A 25,179-nucleotide genomic window follows, 5' to 3' on the forward strand; every position below is an offset into this window, starting at 1 on the left:
AAGTTATGTATATCAATCCCAAACAATCGACGGATTTTCAAAGATCGTCGCTGTAATTTTGAGTTTTTAATTTTTGCCAGTGAGGGAGTTATGAATGAATTCTGGGAATTCGAAAAGCACACAGAAGAGGAGGTTACTGGCGCATCGAATCAGTTGCTGAAACAATAATTAATTACTCAACAGTTTGACCGAAGCACAGAACTACACTTTAATAACACGTATTGCCTTTTTTAAAAATTTTTTTTCAGATAATCAGGCCAACTTTACACTTCCTTTTATTGTTTTTTTTATTAGTTCTTCGACCATTTAGAGTACAGTCTACGAACAAAACAACTTTTCAGTCTGAAGAAATTGTGAAATTATTTTGTTAGACTTCGATAATTAAGCTAAAAATGGCGTACTAAATGAGTTTATTTATTAATAAATACAATTTTATGGGAACTTAATACGACATACCAATTAATGTCACAGGTGGAATATTATATTTAAGTTTCTTGTCCAGTTTTTCAGAAGGATGAACTAAATAGTTTAAATCTTGTGAGAAGAAAGGGTCAAAATAAAGAATAAAATAAATAAATAAAGAAAAATAAAGAATAAAAGAATAATAAAAGAATAACATTTTGGCATAACGTTCAGGATTTACTATTAGTCAAGGATTTATTACTGTCATTATTAAATTTTATTTTCATGATTGCACTTGGATACAATTCATTAAGGGAATTGTAAGACTTCCCTTAATGAATTGTATCCAAGTGAAGAAAATATATCACCCTTCTGGGTGTATATTTTCTTCTGTTAGAGAGGTATTTTTATTTTACAAATCAAATCAAATCAAATCCCCAGCCAAATCAAAATGTGAAAAAAAAGTAAGGCTTATAAATAGTCAGCCTCTCTCCCCGTACTAGTTTACCATTATTTTTTGCCATCAAATCAACACAAAAACTAATACCGATTTAATATGTTTTAATAAGCATTAATATATTAAATCACACGATTCATTCTCGTAACGTGTATAAATTGATTGTAAATGGATTGTAAAATGTCATATTAAAAAAAAAAACGAGAAGCAAAAAATATCATTCACTTAGTGATTTGTGTATTTTAGGGCTGTTAATAACCTATGTGAGGACCACTATCAATTTAATCAGATGTCAGTAAAGATGTACCCTTGTTGTAAAAATATAGCACGCAGATCCATAAGGGCATATATATATATATAAGAACTCTATCCATCCAATTATGAAAATTAAGATATAGATAATTCTTGTGTAGATCATATAGCAACCTTCTGGTATATGTGTGTTTTCTCCTTTACAGGGATATACTAGATAGCGATGCTGGGACTAAGATGCGCAGCTAAGGCTTATCCTTCCTGTCTTGGTGTAAGGCAGGAAGGAAGAAGTCACGATATTCACGTATAAGTCCATAGGTCATATGACCAGCGTGTGTTGGGGGGGGGGGGGTAGGAGATGTAGTTTGAAATATATTTGTAGTTATCAGCGTTTAACGCACTAATTTATTTATTTATTTTTTGTTTAAATACCGTGTTATTCGTGTCCCATTTGGGGAACTATTCGTATTTAATTTTGTTCTTCATATAAACTTTTCTTCATTAAATTGGTATCCTAATTGCCATCTAAATTAACAATGTTGATGGGTCATAAATAATTTCCCTGTTTTTATAAACTGCAACTTGAAAATATTTACATATCATTATATTATACAATTCGGACTATCGCCCTATCAGTCCGAATTAATGAGCTTTTACTGTATATATATATAAAAAAACCCCAATCCTACTGCTGTATAGCTATAAACTTGACAATAAGTTCAGCATCCAGCAAAGCTGCGTCGTGATTTGGTGAGCTTTCTTCGATGCCTCATTTGCTTAATCGAGCAAGTGAATTAGATGGGTTTTCCCAACCTTTGCGGGATTATGTCCTATTTCTGTAATCTCTAATTTCGGATTGGGAAAAGTTAATTGTTTATGCGTAATTATAAGAATAATTATTGTACAGTAGCAAATTCACGTTGACAGATAAATGTATTAATGATGCGATCGAAGCTTGATCACAAAGCTTTCAGTGTATGTGGGGGAGGGAAGGATGTTTTTCTATCGGAACCCGAATATTCCGTGACGAGATGGCCTTGGTACTGACTGCACTGGTTTTCTTGAAAATAAATTCTTCGAAGAATTTATTTTAAAGCAAATTCAGAAACAGGATGAATGGATGCCATTAACTCTTGAAGATTGTTCATCTTTTTTCCACAAGTTGTGCCCAGACTTTTCATGAATCGTTCTAAAGGAATTGAGCATAAATAGCAATTTAACAAAGTTCAGTGGATGCTGCTGTGTCTTATACGGAGAAGATGGAATAGAAATGAATCTTGCATGCTAACTTTAAAATGCTAGTCAAATTTTCCAAATTAAGAAAATGGCAAAACTTGAAAATCGTATCTACTTACAATATGTGCTGTTCATCGGAAGGACATTCGTTTTTTATTATCGCTACACATGAAAAATCAGCGTAACCTTTAATTAGAAGCAAAAATACTTCCCGAGAGATTTTTTTTTCAAACCCATTTATTAAAAACCTTGCTGGTTTTTTGAGGTTTCAGAATAGTCCAGTCAATTTTCCTGCTTTAACTGCTTGACACTTGATGAAAGCGTTGCATTTTCCAGTGATGAGACATTTTACCTTTTTATGCACACTTTTTTTTCAAAAATGCAATTTAAAAAGAAATTGTCATATTAATTAAATTCATAAATTTATTTGAAAATTCAAATTCACACTTTATTCTGAAGAACTAGTTGTTCGGAATAAGAATTACTCTGCAGACAAGAGCACGATGTTTCGGAGTGGTTCCCCCTTACTCTATCAAGTTCAATACAATTTCAAAATATAAATGTCGGGACATGGTTATACTCTTCAGAATGCTAAAATTGTAACTAGTATCTAATTAAACAAATTAAATAAATTTTCTGTTCACTTCGAGAGGCCTCTTAGGGTTAGAGGAGTTCATAAGCTCGAGTCTCCAAAAATATTACAGTTATGGGATTGAATAGCTTCGCGAGTAATTCTGCACTTGTTCGCAAGTACAAGTAGAGAATTTTCTGGACTTAAAATGAGCTATCAATGCGAATCATTTAATCAGGATGTGAACAGCAATAGCCACTTTGCAAAACTGCAGATGCTCGCTCTTCTAAACTGGCATCTGCAACATCATTACGCTTAACTTCAAACTCACCTAAATATTCTTCTTCGCACTTCAGTGAAACAATCTTCATTTACAATGTATTTCCCACAATTTAAAATTTCAAAACTACAATTTACTGAAATTAAAGTCCACTGTCAACAAATTTTTGGTTTTTCAAACCATTCATTGCACTGAGCTTCGAATAATATTTCTGTTTTAATTAGATAATCAGGAGAGAGAGAGAGAGAGAGAGAGAGAGAGAGAGAGAGAGAGAGAGAGAGAGAGAGAGAGAGAGAGAGAGAGAGAGAGAGAGCCTTTCCACAGATTGGAAATGCCTTCTCGCAAACATCTTTTTGGTACAACTTTGCATCTCAAAGCTTTTTCCACAAATATGCAGCTCACTAAGGTTGCAGGAGACTCCCTTCGAAATCGTGAACGAGGGAAGACGGTAACCTCCTTCCACTATGTGGACGACCCGAAAATTTTACTGAGAGGTGAGACTGGCGAAATCGATTTGTCTATTAAATTGCTCTTCATCAGTGGAGATTTTTTTAATAAAATAAAATGTTGCAGCACCTGCAGTTCACTTTTTCGTAAACTCTGAATTTCCCCCAACATGCAATCAGCACATGGCCCATATTACGGAAATTAGCCCTCACCGTTAAATCTGATTTAATCAATTGAGACACGCCTCTGATCAAGATGCTCATCTCTCTTTCTCTCTCTCTGCTTCTGAAATGCATTTCACTGAATTCTGCTACTCATGGATTTAATAGTTTTCGCAGTCCAGAAAGTAGACAACCTGCTCTTGTATGGCTGAGTATGTTGTTACAGTTACCGGACCCTTGAGGAAAAATTGAAAGCATAAACAAACTGAAAGTCAACTACGTGAATTATATCCAGTGGCTAAAAGGTTGTAAAAATGTCGTCAGATGTCATATCAATTCAACAATGAACTAATATCAGCAATCCAATTTTTTTCGTTGTTCTACTCCAAGTTAACCTTTCAACACAAGCTAAATTTCAGTGCACTGGCTATTTGAGTACAACGACAGCCAGGTCATTAAGCCACGTCATTGCCAGATCACAGCCTGTTTAGATTCGTATATTCGGTGCGCATTCACTTGTGAAATAATTTATGGCACGATTCTGAGAAACTGAACACTGAGAAGAACAACCGGACCCTTGAGGAAAAATTTAAAGCATTTCTTTTAATTTTAGTTCGTTTGCTTCAATTTAATGTGAATAGGCATATTTCAACTTAAAACTAAACACATTTTAAATTTTATTTATGAAAATGGAGAGTTGAAGTTAGCAATATTTTCTTCTGCTTGTTTGTTTTTTGGAGCATTAGCAACTAAGGCCATATTGCTCCGGGATATGCGGTGGTCATTCCCTGACCTTTCCGTATCCTCCGTATTTGGTGGTGACGGGCTCGAACCCCGGTCTAATCAAGAAGCGTGTGCTACGCACTGCTGCTCCTTCCCACCTGGCTACGGAGGCGCCTCTTCTGCAGGAGCTCTCATGTCGTCAAAGAAACTGCGTATACTTTTTGTCCAATGAGACCTAAATTTTAATTTATTTAATCGTATAAAAAGAAAATCAGTGTTTGGAACAAAGAGCAGTATGGAACTAGATTACTCGAGTTAAAGATTTAAAAGACCAAACAGTTAATGAAATCGAAAGAAATACACCATAGTTCCAACAAAGATGAATGGATGAGATTTGTTGCAATACCTATATATTTAAATAAACTAATCTGAAACAAAGAACGAAGAGAATCTCATTAGCATCTGTGTCAGGAAAATTAAAAACAACTTTATAACAGATTCGATCAAGCTACGCTTTTTTTTTTAACCAACTTCAGAATATTAAAACTGACGTCTCTCTCTCTCTGTTAATGCATAGAAATCTGAAAGTGAAATTAGAACTGGGGAAAAAATAAAAAGAATTTGACTTCGGCATTCAAGGCGAACAGGTCGTTGTTCTTCACCTTCATTATTATTTATTATTCTTTTTAAAAAATTTGTTTTCATATATAATGTTAACCAATTCAGTAAAAATTTCCGAATTTGAAATATGAAATGAAACTCTGGCTATTCTTTGAGGTGGCAGCACTAGTTCAAATCAGCACGTTTTAGTGTGTGTATGTTATGCGCAAAGCAACTAAGGCAATGAGGCGAAAGTATATTGTTTCTGTAAACTGCATGTATTCCGTGATCGATTTGCTTGTTTGCTGGACGAAAAAAACTATGCAACCCTCACTTGAGACAGAATAACTCAAGCCCGTTGTAAGAAAATATCACAAAAAATTCTATTCATCAATGATGGGATAAGAAACTGGCCGTTTTCCAACCGGTGTGGGGAGAGCGGTGATTACATCCACTTTGAGAGGTTTTTTAAAAAATATATATATGTCAGTTCAAAGCGTAGAAGAGGCTTCTCATTAATTAGCATGAAGATTGGAAATAGGATGCATAAGAAATCTATCATTCAACGTATATGGAAGTTTATAGACTCTGAGTTTTAAAATACTTGTGTAATTTATTATACAACCTACCCTCCTTATGTTGATGAGCTCCTGAATTCTTTTACTAGGCATTTGTTAATCAACTTTAGATCATTTATTTTTACATCGGTATGGAGGTTCGAAACGCTATGTCCCAGAGATTCCTGAATTGATGACCATGATGATCTATCATTTAATTTTTTGTTCCGTTAATGTAAATCATTGTTTTTATACATCCCAATCCTTTATACCTGACAAATTCTTCATTTTCGATAATTTTGGTCTTTTTACTTTAATTCTTATCCCTACTTGTACATTAATACAGATCTAAGCATTAATTTATACTTCATTTATGTAATTTAATCATTACCAGTATTTGCTTTTAATTTTGGCATTAGAGATAATTTTCTTATTCTATACTCTTATTTATTTCTTTTCATCCTTCCTACTTTTCTAACACTCTCTAAGTGAAAAAAATAAAAATAAATAAAATAGCTTAGCAACCTAATTTTCTTTTAAAGCTTCTTTATGCTTATAGATGTAATTTCCTCATCCCATGTTTAATTTCAAACTTTTACATCCATCCATCCATCGAGAGAGAAAGAGAGAGAGGCGATGTCGAAATGGTCACCAGATCACCTGTTGCTGTTAACAGCAATTCTCATAAGTCATGAAGTTTACAGAACAAACGATATCTAAATGAGAGAAATGCCACCCTTTTTTCATGGATTACAACGACAAGTAATATCCAAAGATATCGATAGCAGGTACGCACAATTGTACACAATAAATAATTCAGGACTTATTTTAAAGTACAAATTGTAAGCTGCATAACTACTATAATAGCGGTAAAAACAAAAAAAAAAAGTTAAAGGAAAAAGTTAGTTTTAAAGCTTCACGGGCACAAAAGGAGGATATTAGATGAACTGAAATTTTTGATTTTCGGTGTGGAGGAGACCTAAAAGGGTGAAATGAACAAACATGGGTTAGAGAGAAAGTATTATTGAGGAGGCGAGAGAAAAGCAAGAAAACTGGATAGCAAATGTACCGAGAGGAGAGAGTTTAAGAGATGTAATTGAAGGGAAGAGTGATGGGCAAGAGATCGAAGGCAAGAAGGAGAATTGAAAGTTGGATAATTTGATAGAGGTTGAAGAAGAGGGGACAGAGGTGGGGAGAGATGGAGATATGAATTCTGGCTGCGATGGACCTGCCCTGTGGCAGAGAACGTATGATGATTGTGACACTGATTTGCGTGTGGAAATCATTCGGCTTTTTTTTTTTTTTTTTTTTGTTATCGTTACCTGATTCAATTCATAGTGTGTTTTTGTTTCAGTGGTACAGAGTTTTTAAGTGTTATTTGTGAGCTTTTAAGCGCAAATAAGAGGTACACGAATTGTCCCTGACTCCGATTCTATAAGCAGGCAATTTTTAGAAAAGGAGGGGGGGGGGGTAGTCGGCGCTATATGCACCGGTATGAGTATCTCGGAAATTCAATCTTGCTGGAGTTTTTACATGCGAATTCTTTATATCCCCATTGATATTCGTTATAACAATGTTTGACTGAAGTTGGTTTCTGCATACTTTTCTAAGTATACAAGCAATAGAAAAGTCGCAGAACCAACTCATGTTCGAATTTATTCTTTCTAAAAGCCTATATCGTTATTTGGGGTATGATAGTAACTTCGAAGTATATCGCTATGGAATAACCCGATGTCGAATGTACTAGGCATGAATTTGAAAATTGACATTGAAGTACGACAACATATTCTGTTTCTGTATTTATTGTCATTTGTTTAAATTTAATAAATAAACTGTTATTTTCGTTTGTAAACACTGGTACTACCACCTTTTATTCACTAATGTAATATTATTATAATTTTATATAAATATTAATTGTATTATTATATAATATTCATATTGCCTACAGAATCTGGTTGAGTGCAATAAAAGATATTTATTTATAAATATTTACAGACGTAACCAAAGTTCAATTGTTATTACTTAATATTAAGCGAAATGCGCTTCTCCAAAACTGTTTAACCACTAGGTATATCTCTCTTTAATCTGAACATTTTAAAGTCTGGCACATCTCAATACCCAAGGGAGCTACATTTAAAGAGTTTACTGTGTGTGCGTGTGTGTGTTGAGTGGCAACTTAATTAGGCACACCTAAAGAATAAGTGTACTTAATGTCCTATGATGTCCAATTGTGCATTATGCGACATGTCAGAAAGCCAGAAATGTACTGCGGCGGCCTCTCCAATCCCCAGATCTCAATCCAGTAAAATACTCATGAGTCGCGCTCTTTGGAAAACAGATCCGTACTCATCCAATTTGCAACAACTGTGGGCAACTGAGTCAACACAGACCAGCATCACTATGAAACACTTTCGGCATGTTGTTACGTCCATACCAAGACGAATCGAGACTGCTCTGAGGGCTAGAGGGGGGGGGGGAGACCTACTCGATTAGAAGTTTTCTTAGTAAGGTGACCATTCAGTGTATATAAAAAATGGAAGTTTATGAATGTGGAAACTGGTCATTATTATGAGTAGGAAGCACTGCTTAGTTTATTTCTTTTATGTTCTCCATAATACTGAAGAATGGTGGTAGGTTCGCCATTCGACTGGCGAAATAACAAATCCGACATGTTTATATAATTATATTCTGCTTACTGTTGAGCATGCATTATTGAGCCTCGAGCTCTGTCATTTATTTATCCTGCGGTTTGAAGAAGAATTCACTTTAACTGCAACCAACGAGGAGCACTGGGAGTGGTGGTGGTGGGGGGGGGAGTTAAGAACTGCAGTTTTAGAAGGTTGGTCACAAAACACAGACTAACTAATTTTTTGTGATTAATCTGTTTTGTGACGAACAATTTAAAACAGTAGTTTTCAGCTTTTTCTTCCCAATGCATCTCCTAAAACTGTCGAGATATCCTTATGCATTCCACTCATCTTTAAAACTGGTTTATGAGTATAGGAGGTGACGATTTTAAGCTCAGCATCCTCGTGCTCAACATCCACAGGATGCCGACTCATCTGGCTAAGTACCATGATACAGAAGAAAAAAAATAATCCTTATCTGCCTTCAGCTGGGTATTCAGTCCAAATCACTTGTCTGTGTGGGCATATGCTCTAATTCTCTGAACTGCAAAATGGGTTATGAATGCATTAACTTTTTAAGTGTGCGATTTCAAAGTACTTTCTTACTGGGAGCGTAATCCTGTTTATTATTTAAGTACAGGTTCGCCATTAAATTAGCAAAACAGAAAATCCGTATTACTTTAAGATGTATGCAGGGGATTTACTTGAAACAAACTAATATATATGTATGTGTGTGTGTGTATATATATACAGGGTATTTCAGTTAAACGTTTCAGAACTTCTAAGAGGGGTAGGGTACATCCTGACAACTCGAAATCATATAGCAATGTGCGGTCGGAAATGCTTTCCTGAAGCGGTGTTGTACACAGAAGCACCATAAAGAAAAGAGACCGTAAGTGAGAAATCGTTTTAATAATACATGAAAAGAAGCAAAAGGTACGTGGATTAAAGTAAGTGTTCGAAGTTTCTTCCACGGGCTACAATGCACGCCTCACATCTCCGACGCATGGACATCCGAACATTCTGGAATACTCCAGGCGAATTTCGAATTTCTTCGGCAGCTACTGCGATTCTTGCAACCAGCTCCTCAGCATTGTCAACAGGGGTGTCATAAACTAGCGATTTCATATGACCCCAGAAATAAAAATCAAGACATGATAGGTCGGGTGACCGAGCAGGCCAACGCACGGGACCACCACGTCCGATCCACTGTTGACCAAATGTGACATCCAGGTAGTTACGAACATCTCCGCTATAATGGGCAGGGGATCCATCGTGTTGGAACCACATTGTGTGTTGCGTCGATGCAGAAATCTGTTCATCTCCCAAAAGTTGTGGCAATACTTGCTGCAGAAAGATCAAGTAGATAGGTCCTGTTAGACGACACGGTAACAGGTAAGGTCCGATGAGGTGATCTCCCATAATACCGGCCCATACATTGACCGAAAATCGAATCTGTGCTGCACGACGTCGTATTGCATGCGGGTTCTCGACCGCCCAGATATGGTCGTTATGCGTGTTGAAAATTCCTTCCCTTGTGAAGGATGCCTCATCGGAAAACAACACTTCAGCAGGAAAAAGGGGATTTGTAGCACATTTTCCAAGGTACCACTGTGCGAAAGTAATACGAGGTGCATAATCCTCCGGTTGCTGTGTCTGGACACGCTGCCTGGAGTATTCCAGAATGTTCGGATGTCCATGCGTCGGAGATGTGAGGCGTGCATTGTAGCCTGTGGAAGAAACTTCGAACACTTACTTTAATCCATGTATCTTTTGCTCCTTTTCATGTATTATTAAAACGATTTCTGACTTACGGTCTCTTTTCTTTATGGTGCTTCTGTGTACAACACCGCTTCAGGAAAGCATTTCCGACCCCACATTGCTATATGATTTCGAGTTGTCAGGATGTACCCTACCCCTCTTAGAAGTTCTGAAACGTTTAACTGAAACACCTTGTATATATATATGTATATTGGTTTACAAAACTTACTGTTGATCATGCAGTTGTCCACAGAATGTAGAGAAGGATGCAAGAGTCAGGGTATGGTATCACGAGACTTGGAGTTAAAAAAAAGTAAAGTGCAGCCATTATCAACCCACTGCAGGATGGAAGCCTCCTCAACAATTCATGTTGAGGGAAATGGACCATAATCTGCCACGCTGGTCCAGTGCGGGTTGGCAGATCAACCGTATTCAGCAGTCAGGGGCTTGAACCCCGGTCTACTCAAAGAGCGTGTGCTACTGCACTCCCGCTCCTGCCCACTCGGCTACGGAGAGTTAAAACTAAGGCAATAACCTTGAATGATAGTACTTCTTAGCCTGAAGATCCAGGTGCAGGTCATCTGCAGATTTCACATCTTTGAGGTGAAGGGGGGGGCAATGTGTTCGCTTGGACAGATTTGGATGTCCGTGCTGACTTATATGTGCTTTCAAGGAGCACAATAACTGAACAGGGCCTCAGATATGTCATCCCGTTCCCTTACTATACCTATATAAGGTCTTCACATAGGGATTTAGCATATCATCTGCAAGTGAAGACATTTCGATATGGTGTACCCAAATTTATCTCCCAGCCTCAATTCTAATAGAGCAGCGCTCTAAAACTGTGCCCCTCGGAACCACAGGGATTCGCGAACAGGTATACAGGGTCCCGCATCAAAACTGAAGTATGAAAAAAGCCCCAAAAATAACACTCCATATAAAAATGAAACAGAAAATTATATATATATATATTTTAATATTTTGTTTTATAGTCAATGCGTATATTAAAGAGAATCAAAAGACAATATATTCGTAAACATATCTGGTCCTTGTTAACAAAATTAACTTAATTTATTACTTATACTTACTTTATTAATGAAAGGTAAAACTACTTAGCAGAAAATTGAATGTAAACTCTTAAAACATAAAAGTTAATATTAAAATAAGCTTTCTTTAATGCTTTTCTATGATCCATGTGCCACAGTTAATTCAATTTTACATCCAGCCAAATTCTGGTAATTAATCTCATAGAGTTAGGCAGCATACAAAATAAAATTTTTCCGAATCTATGCTAAGGCAACTAAGGCCACGAGGAGTCGGTACATCGTGTCCGAAAACTGTGTTCTTTGGTTGACTTATTTGGTTTGGTGGATAAAAAACTAGACTGTGTGTGTGTGTGGGGGGGGGGGGAAGCAAAGCTTATAAAAATTCCTTTTGTTCGGACGGAAAGTATTTCGCACCATCAGGTTGTCTGCCGACGGTGGTCCCACGCCTTTTCGACACGCTGTATGGGGGGGGGGGGAAAGACGATTCTGTACGCAGCGTTACCACGATAGCAATTACTGGGTAACTAGGGTTCCGCAAAAATGTTATTCAAGAGAAAGGGTTTTTCAAGAGGATATTTGGGATGCTCTCGGAAGCCATGCTGTTGCTCCTCCAGCTATTTCACAAGCCTTCCAGAAGACTAGCAATGTTCTCTCGTGAACCAGTGGGAATCTTTTCCACATGAGCTACTTAATAGCGTCATCAACAGCATGTAGCACCGCTGTGAGACTAGCAGTTGTACCCCATAGTGACATTTCATCCGTGATTAGTATGCAGTCCTTGATCAAGAATAAATCAAGATTTTATTCTTGATTAGTATGACGTCCTCCGTGATTTATGAATATATACTGGTTGTCACTTATAGTACTCATTAAAAGATAATCAATCTGCGAATTCGCAGTCGGATATTTCGACTGGTTCCCACAATATGCTCTATTTTGTTCCTGTTGTGAATTTTTTTTTGGAAACTAGTGTAGTTAACACCTGAAAGGAATTTTTAAACAATACTTCTCGTAATATTAGATTCCCCCCCCCCCCAATTAATATGAACTCAGAGATGATTCTCCTTTTCGAAATAGCATGTTTCTTTAGTTTCATTAATGCATAATTACCTTGTGATTATTACCACGGGTATAAAAATCCCCCTCCCGTACAAATATAAGAAAATAGGATATATTGTTACGTATTGATGAGAAAATTGGCGCGACTACTGTGCCCAGACTTCAAAATCAAAACCACTTTGTTATCATCAAAAATCTGTTTATACTGTTCCTCATTGTTATCACATCTGAAAATAGTCGGAATGGAAAATAATTCCAGGCATCCCTAAACGTAGTCCAATGATCCGAAAAAGCTAAAATCTGATAAAATTGCCAAGGAGTGTCAGAGTGTACGTTCATCCTCCGAAACAATGGCATAATTATAATGTTACATATACACTGAGTGATCAGTGAATTATGACCACCTACCAAATACTGCGTTGGGCCACCGTTCATGGATAACGGCCGCTATTCTCCTAGGCACTGACTCCGCAAAGTGTCTGAAGACGTCCGTAGGGATCTGCAGCCATGCTGCCTGCAAGGCGTTGTGTCATCTATTTCACAGTATCTGAATAGATACAGAAACAGAATATGTTGTCGTACTTTAATGTCAATTTTTAAATTCATGCCTAGTACATTCGACACCGGGTTATTCCATAGCGATATACTTCGAAGTCACTATCATACAGCATCTTCAAAGATGATAATGCGATGTAAATGGTCTGCTAAGAGCTGCCGGAGACCTCACCAACAACCGCCCCCTGCCTGAATAGTGTGCACCGAGCACGATGGATTCATGGACTCGTGTTGCATCAGTTATTTAGATTAATCCGACAGCAGACTCGTTTCAAATACTCCAGTGTCCAACCAGGGTGTTGTTGACACGACAGCGTTCGCTGTCGACGATGATCAGCGGTGAGGAGAAGGTGACCCTCGGGTCTTTTGCTGTGGAATCCCATACGTCTGAGTCTGTGGCACATTGTCATTTGGGATGTTGTTCTTGCATTCATATTTTATGCTACGTCAATTGTTGCACAGTGACCTGTCGTTGAGCCCGTACAACGCGCTGCACCCTTCGCTTACCAGGAACATCCACATTGCGTAATCCTTTTCAATTCTGTCAGCGGGAGGTGACTGGACCCATTCGATTCGTGATTTGACTTGCACGACCTGATGCAAATTACCATTGCTCTAGCATACGAAGCTGTTTGGCTTTTTATACTGCAAGCTATGCGGAATAATCCATTACGGATGGAAGTGATCGTAATACAGTGATCACTGAATGTATATTATTAGATTATATTATACTGGATTGAGTAATACTGCGGACCGCAGGTCAGCGCCTAAGTACGTTTTGGCAAGCCCTGGTAAAAGCGATGTAACCTTATTTAGTAGCTCAGATAGTAAACATTGTTAGGTGTGTTGCCGCGGTAGTCTCATACGCTTCGGTCGTCTGGTCCCCAGCTCCTAAAACGTACGTTAAAACCTTCCTAAACATAGAATATTGGATACTCAGGTGATTAAACAAGATTTTCCAATTCCCATTCACAGTCTCCAGAGGAATTTTTTATGCAAATATGGAGTGGACACCGTGGATGTTTATTGTCAATTGGACAAATATTCATAAACTGGCTAAGCTATTGACGGGACGATGTAATGCGCCAGTGCTTACAGGCATTATCTCGCACCCACGAAGTCAGAAGCAATCGTGCAGCCTGCAAATTAAGCCACTTCGCTCTAATCAAACTCCTTGAAAAGTTTAAACAGGATGTTCCCACTAAATATCATGCCGACCGGGCTAGCCGAGTGGGTAAAGTACCTGCCCGGCAACCCAAAGGTCGCGGGTTCGATTCCCGCCTCGGGCTTGGATCAAAGTACAGCAAAAACCTTGGGAGGTGCAATATGGCCACAGAAGCCGATGCGCCAACAACTACCAAATCAAAAAAAAAAAAAAAAAAAACTAAATATCATAGAAACTCTAAACTGGTTTCATGTTAATTGTGAAAAACTGCTCCAATAAGGCCTACAGAAAGACTATCTACCAACGAACAACTGAGTTGCAACACTACTAGCTGGAACCCATTGTCTTTTAGTTACTCTGAGTTATGCTGTCATCACGAAATTCGACAACGAAGTTAATAAATTTTACTGTTGCGAATGCTCCTCCACGAAGACATCCAGAAATGAAGAACAAAATTTTTATATCAATATACATATATCCTTTATATTGCTAAACTGTAAATATTTTTGTAAATTTATCCTCTGCATTGTAAATATACCCCTCTGGCTTGCACGCTGAAGGAAGGGCGATTGTATCTTACAATCAACTGAAAAATAAATAAATAAACGATGCCAAGAAGATTTTTGATGTTCACAATAGTGGAAATCAGATCAACATAATAAGCTGCTTGGGCAACCAGACCTTTTAATTAATTTACTGAATTTGAAAAAAACGAGAGCTAGTACCCGTGATCGAGATTCTCGATTTCTTTCCAAGTAATGCGGATCTGTGGATATCACCAATATCTCAAACGTGCAAAGTTAAACAAATTCTGCAATACAGATGTCCATAATGAAAAGAATAACTATGGTGATATTGATCTGATGATTGCCAACTAACAATTTAATGCAATCGTTATAGCAAATTACTGTGTATAGTAAATTTTTTCATCATATAAGCAGTAACAAAATCAGACTCAACCCGAAGTTTATTTCTTGATGCACACTTAAAGGTGCACAACATGAAGACGGGCTTTGAATGATATTTTCGTACAAGCACGAGCAGGAAAGTTGAATTACTGATATGTGGGTGCGAATCACGAACACCATAGTTAATTTCTCACAATACTTGAGTTTCTTTTCCATCTGACAGATGCCGAACACAACGCAGACTCGAGTCTGCGGGTGTGCAGAATTCTATATCTGTACACTGAAAGAAAAACAACTTTCTTTGAGCAAATCTGTAAAACACCTGAATCGAAAATTCTGCTAAATGTGAATAAAATAAATCAATACACACCTATAATATGTCATACAGATAACAACAGCCGGTGGTCCGCAATGATTCTCACGAAATGTACTTTTACACTCGCAGTAAATCATTAAATGCATTTGCTGCTACAAATCGATAATTCAATTTGCCCATCCCTCCACACCATTTAGAAATTAGTAAACCCTTATTTCAATGCATTTCTGCTCCGTCATCTCTGATAATAAAAATCTGCAGGAATGGTACAATCGGCAACGTAGCGCATTTCTAAATGCTCCACTGATTCACACAGTCAATGAACGCCGAAAAGACAGAGGAAGATCAAAATGATCTATTTACAAAAGAGGAATCAAGAAATAAGCGGTTATTGAAAAAATCATCGAATGTGAAACCTTTAAAGTAATAGCCACTAACACGTATCTACTTTTACTGTTTCCAATAATCAATTGTCTCCAATAAATGGCATATGTAATCGAAAAAAAAAAACTGCTCGACCAATGGTACAAAAATAGAATCTGATACAAACTTGTGAGTGAAAATTTATTCTCTGTATGAAAAGAGAGTAAGGACTAAAAAGAACCAACTAAACATTTGATAGGTGGAAAGCACGGAAAACAACGTAAGACACATTGCCATCACCATACACAATATTCGCATTTAGGCCATGTTCTAGTTTCTTTTCAAACACCTACACCGCCACAGGCTTTGCATTCAAGAGGGCGGAGCGGCATAACTACAATTGGCCAAGAAGCCAACATCCGAGAATATGTTAGCCATCTTGGAAGGTCCGAGGTAATTGGCTTTAATAGGACCGTGCAGAGATACTCACAACTAGTTATTTAATTTGAGGTCAAGAATGATTTCATAAGGATTTTCAACGGTCTAGCAGTGCGCAGCGAACTTAAAGTAAGGCAATTGATGTCAAAGGTCCGCTCACTTAATTATAACGACAAAAACGGGAAGTATCGGAGGAGTAAAAAAAAAACAAAAAAAACTTCTATTATTTGTATTGTTCCAGTGTCAGGCGACTGTGACAAGGAAATGTCAGAGGATAACGTAATAACGTAACGAGCAAAATGCCATTATTAATGGAAAGGATGACGGCACGAATTGCGGATTAAAAGCTACGGTTCGATATCATAAAAGCCGTACGATAAGAGTTTTGAGGCCTCTGTGGAGATTCCATGAGTCACTATTTTTACTGGGAACAAATAATTAAGTGCTAGTTTAAAGAAATCGCATGGCCAGAGACAAAATGCTAAGAGGATATAAAATTCTCAATTGAAGTGCATGTACTTAATGCAACAGTTACGCTTTTAGTGGTTTTAAAGTGGCAAGCAAGTTGGAAAATTAAACAGACGACAGAAAGTACCGAATGATTATGCTTGATAGAACACCCCTGGTACACGAATTATGAAGTTAATATCTGCATTTTCAAGTTAGTTAATCTATGCGGTGCGATATATTTCAGGGGCGTTAGCAAATAGTAATAATTCATGATTTTAGAGCAATAAAAAAAAAAAAAACTTTTCTTACTTTTATGCACAAACCAAGAAAATTTCGTTTCTGCGCTTCCACCACTTTGTCCATTCATTCAACCAACCAGCGCATGGCAAGAAATATAATATATGGTGCTTCGGCTACAATATACGGGTTTCTATCGATTTGCTTTTAATTAAATTAGGGAAGACTCGACAAATCGTTCTAACAGAGCTAAGTATAAAATTTCACGAAAATCAACCTACTGGAAGTAAGGTTTTTACATGCAAATGGATGGACAAAGATAAATGTAATGAAATTTGGTCAAGCTATACAGATCTGATTAAAAAGACGAAACATAAAGTTTCATGAAAATCCGTCTACTGTGAGTTGAGCTGTTACGTGCGGAAGGACAGACGGACGTGGTGAAGACAATAGGCGCATTATGTATAAGTATATGTATACGCCTAAAACGAAATTTTATCTTACAATTATTAGAATAGCAGTGTAAATTTATATAAAAGATAAAAACGCAAATGTTATTAAAGCATATATTCATATAATGTAAATTATTAAAATAAAAAAAACTAAAATTAAATAAAATAAATTAAATATATATTTTTAAAAATAATTTTATTAATTAATTTTATTAAAATTATTTAAAATTATATATAATTTTATTTAAAATTAAAATATAAATTAGAATGAAAGTGTTTGCGAGCTTCATTATAAAAATTAATTTTGCGGGAAAAAAGAGCTAAGTAGATTTAAATGGTCTTATAAAACAAAACAGATGAAGCAGGCAATTAGTTCTAAAAAAGGATGACGTTGTTGTTGTTTAGGAGCATCAGCGACTAAGCCCTATTGCTCCGTGTATACAGTCTGTAAATTACAAGGGTTCTGTGGTCGATTTTCTGTTTGCCTGATGAAAAACTCGAGTTTCCGGAAGGAAAAACCATGCTATCTTCGCCTGAGACCGACTAACTTAGCCATGTTGTGAAAAAGGTCCATAAAAATTCCTCCCGTTATCGATGGACTCGAACTCAAGTCTTTTCCACTTGGTGTGGGGAGGACGGCGATTCTACCAACTGTGTTACCCACGAAGACGCTGAAGTAAGGAATAAAGGAATGAGCGACTGATTAACTTAATGAATATTCAGGGACATATATTCACGCTGGATATAAGTTTGGACAAATAACTTAGGTCTAACAACTTTCTCTGATCCTGGTGAAGGATCAGAGAAAGTTGTCACCGATTATGAAATCGACCTCAAAAACAAAAGACGAATCTACCAACTGTGCAATCATGCTATCTTCGCCTGAGACCGACGAACTTAGCCATGTTGTGAACCATAAAAATATATAGACCTTTTTCAAACAAAAATATATCTAATTGAGTTTTTTAATTAAAAATGTTGGTTGAATTTTTAATAGTTTTTCCAACGCGTAACTTCCTAAAGGACTAAAGAATCAGTAAAATCCCTTTTTGCGTTTCTTTTGTGCATTTTTTAAAAATAAATTATTTTATTAAAATTCTCTTCATTAATTTTAACAGAGAATTAGAAAATATCCTTTATTCTCTCATCCCGCATAATCCGGACTGACTAACATTTTTCACTTCGAATTATTGCGACATCACTGTACTCTTTAAGGTGATAAACATGTGGCTAATCAGAACCCTATTAGCAACATAAATTCAGATCAAAACTCCATCATTCGCTTTACAAATAGAAGCGCCCATTAGTTCCAGTAGAAAGAAGCCACACCAAGATAATTACAGTGCCAAAGTACCTTAACCAGGAAAGTGTGCTTATGCAACTCAATCCCATGGGGTGTCCTAAAGAAGTGCTTCTCCAATTCTCTGTGGTGAAGGATGAGTTTATTTTATTTCCTATCCGTCGCGGACTGATACTTTTGTAAAAAATTTAATTATTATAGTAGGGTTACCCGTAATTTAATACATAAACCCGTGTTTGTGTCTGCAAATTGAGTGTTCTCTGGTCGATTTTCCTGGACGAAAAAACCCAAGTTTATTGGGAAAATAACCTCCCTATCAACGCCTGAGATCGACTAACTCAGCCACGGAGTGAAAAAAGCCCATTAAAGTTCCTCGTGTTATCGACGGGATTCGAACCCGGCCTTTTCCAACCCGGTGTGGGGAAAACCGTGACGATACCACTGTGCTACACGCGCAGACAAATACTTTTGTAAAATACAGTAAAAATGAATTACGCTCAATTTCTGTACTTATCGAGGATCGTAACAAACAGTTCGCGGACCGGCACCGGTCCGCGGACCACACTTTGAGTAACACTATCCTAGAGGAGTGAGGCTCCGAACTTGGAATCAACCTGCTGACATGGTGAATAACTACTCTCTCTCTCTCTCTCTCTCTCTCTCTCTCTCTCTGCTGCAACAAAGAAATTGACCATCACTGATCATTCAAAGGCCTGGTGGAACTCAAAACTCCCTGAAAGTTTCCACATGAAACAGAATATGCACAAGATGAGGAAAAACTCCAACTCACCCTCACACAGAATTGCTTCTCCAGAGATAGGCGCTCTTTATTAGGAACAAGAAAGGGGCAATAAAACTTCACCTAGAGCCTACCATAAATAACGGGAAGTCCTTCTACAGAAGCCAACCCAAGGATGTCGTTAAGTCACTCAACCTTAGAAGTGGCTCGACCATATAACTAAGTTGTCTGCTCAAACAGAATTCACCACACCAATGAAATTTCCACTGATCCCATAAATTTAGTTCAACTCGCTAAAAATAGCTGATCAACGCAAGAAATAGCTTAGCACCAAAAATTACATCTGGCGCCAACGGGACTCCTCAGTTTACGTTGAAATGCCGGAGTACATTTATTGTTGATCCAATCATCTCGCTATTTAACAAGATTATTTTTTCTATCTGGTATGACCGCTGCCTAAAATTCGTTCCGCTACTCAACCCAGTCACTTCCGTCCAATTTCTGCTTTATCAAGCTTATTAAAGCGATTTCTCTTTGAGAAATCGCTTCCGCGAACGCTAACTACACAAATAACATCACACCAGCTACCACAGATTCACTATGCTACTCAGTCAAGATCGACTACTACAATCTCGTTACCACTACTACCACTACTTATTTATTTATTATTTTTTATTATTCTTTTTATTATTATTATTTTTTTTTTTTTTTTTAAATTTAATTTAATTTTATTTTTTTTAAGGTCCTAGCCACTGAAATCTCAGGAAATTAGGTGGCAGGACCTGCCAGAGTAAATCTTAGTCGACTGGTGTTTCCTGGTCTGCCTCCACGGGGCTAAAGTGGAGCAACGTTGGGCCTCAGTAGGGGTCCAGCGGCTAAATGACCAGATGAACAACGGTACACGACACTACACATGTACAATATCCATACACTTTTGAATCTCTGGCATTTCCAGTAAACTGGCACACTCATCGCAATGCAAGCAAGGCGGAGATGGGGGAAACCCCTGGTGCCGCTTGACACCAAACACTTTACACTTTACCACTACTACCGCAATTAAAACAAACACACCTTGACCTTGACCACTACTACCACGATCCTTGAGGTCTTGGATGAAAAAAAACATACTACCATAGGACCAACTAACTAAACCATGCTGTAAAAAAAGCCCATAAAAATTCCTCCAGTCATCGACGGGACTTCAACTCAGGTCTTTTCCACCCGGTGTGGGGAAGACGGTTACTTTATCAACTGTGCTACCCATGAGGGCGTCCAGGATGCAGCTGATCTATATCCGTTCACAAGCCTGCTCATCAATTCTGGGGACGCTAGACTATATCTGTGCCTTGATCGAGATCTACCTGTTCAGTTTCGGTCTCCGCATCAATCTTTATAAGTTTAAACAAATGATTTTCTCACTCACACGCAATCCAACCATGGTGCAAACCATTTTAAGGGGATCCGCGATCTCTGTTGTCCAACAACACACCGAATTAGTTGTTATTTTTGACCAGAAGTTCTCCTTTCTTCCAACCATAGATCACTTGCAAATTACTCGTAAGTTCTGCCGACTCTGGTGGTTGCTAAAGCAGCGACTTTCATAGGTCCACGACCAAGCTTTTGAGTGAAAATATATTGAAACCTGTGGCTCTGGTCATTCCCTGGGGAGCCGAAGTCTCAACATTAACTGCTACGATGCAACAGTCGGATTTTGGCGGGGAAATAACGGCTGTTAAAGTGGGCCTTTGGAAATTTCGACTTCCCACTGCACTAAGGACTGCCCAGATGTAGTCCTTAGTGGACTGCATCTGGGTAGCAGATGTACACTAAGGGTAGCTCTTAATATCAAGCGTCTTCCGACAAAATGATGGTCGGAATCATTTCTGAACCAGACGTCTGGGCTCAATGCAGCTGGAGGAACACAGTCCCAAGTTTTAGGGCAAACTCAGTCCTTTAGACCGACCCAAAAAGGATTAAAGTTATCTGATCGGTTTCTACCCACGCAAATGATGCAGTACATGAACTCCAAGAATGGCGATCTGTACAAATTCGCAGTGGATAAAAAATGTAGGCAGAACTTACTCCATCGACCTCCTTTCCAGACCAATGTCACAAGCTGATACTTGCTAAGATGACAAGCGACCTAAGTATCGCAATTTGTGACTAGCTTTGCTTTACCAGAGAATAAACTGTGCTTGATTGGATTCCATCAGAAATAGTTGTGAAATAAAGAGCAAAACAACCAAGGATCCAAAACCATAGACTGATAGCCTATGGTATTGGTTCCCCCCCCTCTCCCAAATGAGTCTCCACGCTGTTGTCCAGCACTAACAATGCGTCGGAACCTGTTATAGGTAAGGTTCTGGCTATCTAATCAGGTTCCATTGTTATGAGCTAAAAACTAGGCCAAGAGTACAACGGGTCCAAGAACACCGACACTGACATTTAAGAAATAGAAAAATCCAATTCCACGACGGCAGTACCACAGTATGGAGAAAACAGCAGGAATCAATGTACCCATCATGTAGTGCATGCGGAAGCGTTTTCATTGCGCTTTAAGACCCCTAATGGTGAATCAAGCAGGCTGAATACCAAAGCCTACTTTAATATTATTACCAAGGTAACAATATTAAAATATCCCGCGTGCTCAGAGTTTATCCACCTAGGAATGGTTACTAACAGCAAGATAATGGTCAATATCACAATGCACGGATTGTTCCGGAATGGTTCTGAGAGCAGAGAGTGTGTTTATAATACTTCACTGGTCTACTTAGTCACTGGATCTGAACCCGATAGCCCTCGCGAGTAGTAGCACAGTAGGGATTAATGCGCAAATAAAACCCAACAACCAACCAACAGTAGGGATAATTATCGGTGGAAAAGGCCTGAGACTGAATTCCGTCAATGAAGAGAGATTTTTATTTTATTAGCTCAACATGACTGAATTAGTAGGTCTCAAGCGAAGGTTGTATCTGCTGCGCTGCAACGAGATAAGATGGAACAACTGTTCACGGCAGGAATCCCCCACCGCCCAACTTGTGGAATGTGATCAAGTCTGCATGAGCCAGCAGCCCCGGGAACGCTTTCGGCACTTCGTAAAGTCTACTCTCCCACGAACTCAAGTTGATCCGAGGGCTAAAGGTGTTACTCCCGTTAAGGTCGATGTATCTAATAAATTGGTCAGTCAGCGTAAGATAATAGGGCTGCACAGGATTTTGAGAGAATAATAGCGACGTATTTATCGAAGACACACGGTGTTTCAAAAATAGATGCAAAAATTATGAGACGTATTCTACGAACAAAAAAAAAAAAAAAAAAAATCCATACGTTTAATATGCTAAACATATGGATCCTTCCAGACAAATTCTTTTACGGATAGAACCTACAGGAGATAAATCATGGAACAGGTGTAACAACACATTCCATGTGATATCAACCATAAAATCACAACTTATTTATATCTGGTGCGAACATGAGAGCAACCACGAATTTGAAAGTTAAATCTCTGGATAACGAATGGTTATGCAACACCGAGGATAGTAATACTGATTAAAGGAGCAGGTTGAATGCACTTGGAACTGATTAGGGATTAGATAACAACACAGACTTTTTCTGCTTATTCTACTACTATTAAACAACGTATGTTGTTTAATAATAGTATTAAATTTTTAAATTTGGGAGGTGCATTAATACTAAATATTAAGGGTATGTAATATTGTTACTGTATTTGCATACTTAATATAGAGATCTGTGGATTATAAAAGAATGTATATATTAATGTTCTGAATACAAATGTTGTCTGTATATTGTATACGGTTTATCATACCATGATATACTACCCTTCTAGCCTGCTGGCTGTACCGGGGTTCAACTGTATGGAATCAATTGAAAATTACGATTATTTTCTACTGAAAAAAAAAAAGAAAAAAAGTAGCTGGTTAGGCAAAATTTCAAATTTATGTTAAAATTTAACATAATTTTAAAATTAAAATTCATCCCAAATATGTAGATGACACAACTTTTTTTTTTTTTTTTTTTTTTTTTTTGTGTTAGCGCATTGGCTTCTGTGGCCATAATGCACCTCCCAAAGTTTTGCATTTTCTACTCTAATCCAGGCCCGAGGCGGGATTCGAACCCACGACTTTACCCACCCGGCTAGCCCAGTCGGCATAACACAACTAGCCTGAACTTAAAAATAAGCGAGACAGACTCCGATGCATTTAACGATTGACAGATTTTGTAAGGTTTTAGAAGTATCAGCATTAAGGCCATGTTGCGCCGTATATACTGTCTGTAAACTGCGTGTGTTCTGTTGTCGATTTTCTGTTTGCTGGACGAAAAACCCGAATTTCCGGAGAAAAACCATGCTATTCTCGACCGAGACCGACTAACTCAGCCATGTTGTGAAAAAGGCCAATAAAAATTCCTTATGGCATGGAACGGGATTCGAGCTCAGGTATTTTCTACCCGGTGTGGGGAGTACGGCGATTCTACCAACTATGCTACCCATAACCTCAGGGGCTCACATCTGGTGAGTATGGGCTTTGCACACCCAGGGTCCTGAGATGGAAGAGAATCAGCTGGAAATCTCTACAGATAAAAGCAGAACCCTGCTTCTCAAAAGCCATCTTGACATCAACAGACCACCTACCATTCGTTATAAAGGGCATGCACTCAAGAATCAACGTTCATTAAAATATTTAGGTGTCACCCTAGACGATCGCAGAACTTTCATGCCACATCTAAAGTCCATGAAAGAGAAGGCCAAAAATTATATCAATATGTTTTCTCGCTTCACCTGCAAAGACTGGGGTCTTAAGGGACCTGCACTCCACCTTCTTTATTCAGCTATTTTTGTACCGTTCGTAACATACGGCGCTGCCGTATGGTTCCATCGTTTGTCCATCACCAGCACTAGGAACGTTATTCTGCAGATACAACGGTTGATGTTATTAAAAATGACTCGGGCTTGTAGAACGACCTCAACAGCAGCACTACAAGTATTAACAGGTTGTATGTATCCCCCTTGACCTCCAAGCGGCCTTCACAGCGCTTTACACTCCATCAGAAAGAACAAAGAAACTGAATTCCTGGGGATAAAAACTATTGTCGATGCAGATCAGAAACAAGAACTCCGGCGTACTTGGCAGGAACTTGCTTTCCTCTGGCAAATCCGTTGGGATGATTCCACCAAAGGCAGTACTACCATGCTATTTCTACCTAGTGTCTCCTACCTCAACAAACAAAGACTCGGCTGGTTCTTCCCTAATTTACAACGCTATCTTTCTTCTGACAGGACATGGGTCATTCAAAAAGCGACTTCAGGACTTTGGGCTTGTAAACGATGCCCATTGTGTTTTTGGAGAACTGGAGGACTGGCACCACGTAATGCACTCGTGTAACATCTACCTGGACCTATGTAATCAACTGTTACTGGATATAAATTTACTCACACTCAGCCCGGAAAGCAACCTGTTAAAATCAAAAGAAGCGTTTTTAGCTTTTAGCAAGTATGCCTCAGCAGTCTTCAAAAGGTGTTGGTATCATATCTCCACGTCTGATCCCACAACATAGACATCCACACCAGACGTTCCTGAAACTACTATGATCTCTCCTGTTACCTGCTCTTCCCTCATCACCGGCCACTATCAGAACTGGATGAACACCTAACTGGACATCTTCCACGTTGGAATGACGGCACTGAACTGATATAAATCAAACTCAGACACTTCCCGTTGCACCTTCCCAACTTTGCAGACCTTCCTTGTTCTGCAAGCTGTCTTCCTTTCCTGGCCTTCGGTGGGCTCCCAGACCAGGGGTGATTCCTACTTCTCCCTTCCCAACTCTTCTTTCTGCTGGAGGATGCCTTCTTTCCTCATCCTCCTCCTTTTGCCTACTTTGACTCCACCACTTCTACTATCTTCCCTTTTTTTGTTTGGTCTCCGTCTAGAAAGATCAGGCGACCCTGGCGGAGATCAGCCAGAGTATGAAGGCAGCCTGGCTCACCTCCCAGTGGTGGTGGCGGGCAACGTAGGGTTTCATTAGGGGGCCCGCGGCCAAGTAGCCAGAGACACAAC

General features: G+C 38.3%; 1 protein-coding gene across 2 annotated transcripts in view; it reads right to left on the bottom strand.

Annotated features, from left to right (window-relative positions):
* The window catches only part of tgo (Aryl hydrocarbon receptor nuclear translocator homolog tgo), a 535,800-nt gene that overhangs the window by 368,486 nt on the left and 142,135 nt on the right, over positions 1–25,179 (bottom strand). The window lies entirely within an intron of this gene.

This window comes from Mastigoproctus giganteus, chromosome 1 (genome assembly GCF_048544385.1).
Source record: "Mastigoproctus giganteus isolate SK-2022 chromosome 1, ASM4854438v1, whole genome shotgun sequence".
Lineage (NCBI taxonomy): Eukaryota > Metazoa > Arthropoda > Arachnida > Uropygi > Thelyphonidae > Mastigoproctus > Mastigoproctus giganteus.